This window comes from Cervus canadensis, chromosome 18 (assembly GCF_019320065.1).
Source record: "Cervus canadensis isolate Bull #8, Minnesota chromosome 18, ASM1932006v1, whole genome shotgun sequence".
NCBI classification, from domain to species: domain Eukaryota; kingdom Metazoa; phylum Chordata; class Mammalia; order Artiodactyla; family Cervidae; genus Cervus; species Cervus canadensis.
The window spans coordinates 61,812,031-61,816,053 of record NC_057403.1 but is presented as its reverse complement, the minus strand read 5'-3'; the positions used below and the strand labels follow the sequence as shown (position 1 = coordinate 61,816,053).

The 4,023-nt window shown below is 40.5% G+C and overlaps 1 pseudogene across 1 annotated transcript; it reads right to left on the bottom strand.

Moving 5' to 3' along the window:
- Nucleotides 1-2,535: 2,535 nt before the first annotated feature.
- LOC122420080 lies at nt 2,536-3,248 on the bottom strand (annotated as a pseudogene). The gene has a single exon (XR_006263170.1). The product of XR_006263170.1 is annotated as a 40S ribosomal protein S8-like (transcript).
- Between the last annotated feature and the right edge of the window lie 775 nt (nt 3,249-4,023).

The following is a 4,023-nucleotide window of genomic DNA, read 5'->3' as shown; positions in this document are numbered from 1 at the left end:
AGGCTTTCCTTCTATCTAGTTGAGAGAAGACTGAAGTCAAAGTTATAAGAATCTCTATTTTTTTTGATATCCTTATCTTTTTTTGATATCCTTATCAAAAAGGATATCAATAGGTTATCCTGGTAGGAAGTCTCCATTTCCCTGAAAATCTGCAAGGAGTAACATTTAAACTCATGGGGAACTTTCTTTACCCTATACAGAACACTGAGTTTAATGAGCCATTAGTCTTGTTTTGGAAATAAAGGAATATCTTCTCCTTTCAAGGCTTATGTATGAACTGTTTTCCTATGTGTTCACATATTATGAAAATCCAGATTTGAAATTCCAATAGGACTGTTTCTTCCCTGGATTCCTGGAGTCATACCGCCTTTAATGTTGCAACTCTGAAAGTTTCTGCTTCCTTCCTGAAGGCAGCATGCTTGTCTGGCAGACCTCATGTTGGCAACTGACAGACACCTTTAAAGACTTCCTTGGCATATTTGACAGGAAAATCATACCAGCACTTTGGTAGAGAGAAGGGGAGAGTTGTCTAGTGGGAGGATGACAGCCATTTTGATCAAGGAGTTTGATGTTTGATCTCTGCGTCTATCTGCTTGGAGCTGAAGATGAGAAAGTGTATGATGAGAATGTTGGGAAAGCAAAGGTCCCAAGATTGTAGACAGACTTCTTCAATTATTAGTAAACTAAGTTTTACTGAGAATTAGAATAATGCAGTCATAAAAAAGTAAATCCCCAGACAGGAGGCATGTCTCTTTCCAAGACCTTTGTGTTTAGCTGAGCCACAATTAACTTAGAAGTGTCCAACACAAAGGAGTGAGGTTCTTTTCCTCTTAGAGATAGTTATGCATGTGTACATGCTAAGTCGCTTCAGTCGTGTCCGACTCTTAGCGACCCTGTGGATTGTAGCCCACCAGGCTCCTCTGTCCTGGGATTCTCCAGGCAAGTGTACTGGAGTGGGTTGCCATGTCCTCCTCCAGGGGATATTCCTGACCCAGGGATCGAACCTGCATCTCATATCCCCTGCATTGACAGGTGAGTTCTTTACCACTAGCTCCACCTGGGAAACCCAGAGTTAGTTACACTGATAATGTATTTAAAATTTTAATCTAATTGTGGGTTAGAAGATTTGGGAAGCCTGGATAGTCTTCCAGTCTAGGGAAAAGGTTTTGCAATATCCCCAAGGAATAGATACATTCCCCAAACTTAATTGAGGAACTTGGAAATATAGAAGATGAATATCTAGGCAAATATTAGATCAAACACAGGACAGAAAAATTGCCTTTATCTGCCAAGGAAATAAGGTGAAAGTGAAAGCTGCTCAGTTGTGTCCGACTCTTTGCCACCCCATGGACTGTATAGCCTGCCAGGCTCCTCTGTCCCTGGAATTCTTCAGGCCAGAATACTGGAATGGGTAGCTATTTCCTTCTCCAGGGGATCTTCCCAACCCAGGAATTGAACCCAGGTCTCCCGCATTGCGGGCGGATTCTTTACCAACTGAGCCTCCAGGGAATCGTCTTAAGTCCTTGACAGAAAGATATTCTTGTGGATAAAGTCAGAGATAAAACCTATTCACAAAAAAAAGTCATGACATGCACTATTATATAGCTCTCCTTGTCTGGTGGAATATTTGAATTTATCATGTTGGATTTTCTCTTATCTAATATTAACAATTTTAATAAAATTTCCAAGAAGGAGCTCTGAGTCCAATTATCATTGCCAGATAATTCTCTGTCCAGTAACAAGTAAATTATCACTGTATTTGATGTTATATAAGTTTGAGTTTCAAAAAGCAATCTGAAAGTTTCTTTAATTGAAGAAATATATACAAATCCACTTCTTCCCGTCTCTCTCTGTGGAAAACAAAATCTAGAAGCATACTGTACTAGGTTCATAATTTTCATATTTTTCATTAGCAAGCCATTTGCAAATTTCCAGGAAGGAAGGGATATATTTTCAGTGCATCTTCCACAGAGTTTCATAAAGAAAATAAGTAGTTGATTTAATTTTTATTGTATCCAATTTTAAATTTTTAATGGTATTTCAAATTTGATGTTAAAAATTTAAGCGTTGCTTTAAAAATGAAGTATAATGTATAATATTATAAGTTACAGGTGTACAGTAGCATGAGTCACAGTTTTTAAGAGTTATATTCCATTTATAGTTATTATAAAATATTGGCTATATTCTCCGTGTTGTACCGTATATTCCTGTAACTTATTTTATACCTTATGGTTTCTGCCTTGTAACCCCTTGCCCTGCGTATTGGTCCTCCCGTCCTTCTCCCCAGTGTGTTCTGTATCGGTGAGTCGGCTTCTTTTTCGTTACATTCATTAGTTTGTTAATTCCACATGTGATACCATACAGTGTTTGTCTTTCTCTGTCTGACTTCTTTTTCTTAGCATAATGCTCTCACAATCAATTTATGTTGCTGCAAATGGCAAAATTTCATTATTTTTTATGGCTGAGTAGTATTCCATTGTGTAATGGAATACCACTTCTTTATTCATTCATCTGTTGATAGACATAGAAGTGTAGTTTTTTTTTTAGAACAGTATACGCCTTTATTAGACAAGCTAAGACAGGCGGGAAGAGGGTTTATTTGCCTTTCCGGGCCTTGATCTTCCTCAGATAGAACTCGAGCTCTTTTCCCTCTAGCACATAGCCGTCTGCTCGGCCACACTGGCCTGGTCTTGAAGCGATGCATGCAAGAAGCTTGCCCTGCTGGAACTGCTCCTCTAGAAGACTGCTGATTTTCGCATTCTTTTTCCTCTCATCGTATTTCTTCTGAATTTTCTTTGATCGTTTCTTGTTTAAAATCTCTTCCTCCTCAGGAGTCAGCTTGGCCCCCTTCTTGCGGCCCAGGGGCAGTGCACAGTGGGACTCGTACCACTGTCGGTACGGTGTGCTGTCGATGAGCACAATACACTTCTTCACCAGCGTCTTGGTACGGACCAGTTCATTGTTGGATGCATTATAGACAACATCGATTATTCTTGTCCTGCGTGTACAACACTCCGAGCCCCAGGAGAAGTTCCCCACGTCCAGCCTCAAGGCCCGGTACTTCTAGTTGCCTCCCCGCACACGGACTGTGTGTATGCGGCGGGGGCCAATCTTTGTGTTGGCAGCGGGGCGTCCCAGCTCATACTTCCGCTTCTTGTGGCAGGGCTTTCTCTTGCCCCCGGTCTTACGGCGCTTGTGCCAGTTGTCCTGAGAGATGTCCATCGCTCGGCGCTGGCTGGAAAGAGCAAAAGTGTAGTTTTATATGATGTCTTCAAATGGTAGTGATATTGGGTGGAGAATAGACTTAGCATAGGGAGTATGTTTATTAATCAATTACTATTTTAATAATCATAAGATGAATAGCATTGAGTTCTCCACTGGAGTAAAAAAGTTAACTTATTAATAAAGATAAACAGATCAAGTGCAATGGAAACCTGCTTGGCAAACAATATGATTCGAGTTGGAAGATTATTTTCTTATGTTAGAAATCAATAAACTAATTCTGTCCAGTAGAACTTTATGCAATGATGGAAATATTCTGTAATATAGTGGCACCGTTGTTCAGTGGCTAAGTCATGTCTGACTCTTTGCAATCCCATGGAGTGTAGCATTCCAGGCTTCTCTGTCCTTCACTATCTCCCGGAGTTTGCTCAAATTCATGTACATTGAGTCAGTGATGCTATCTAAGCATCTCATTCTCTGCTGCCCTCTTTTCCTTTTGCTTTCAGCCTTTCCCAGCTTCAGGGTCTTTTCCTGAGTGAGTCAGCTCTTTGCATCAGGTGGTCAAAATATTGAAGCTTCAGCTTCAGTATCAATCCTTCCAATGAATATTCAGGGTTGATTTCCTTTCAGATTGACTGATTTGATCTCCTTGCAGTCCAAGGGACTCTCAAGAGTCTTCTCCAGCACCACAGTTAGAAAGCAACAATCCTTTGGCACTCAGACTTCTTCATGGTCCAACTCTCACATCCATGTGTGACCACTGGAAAAACCATAGCTTTGACTATATGTTGGCAAAGTGAT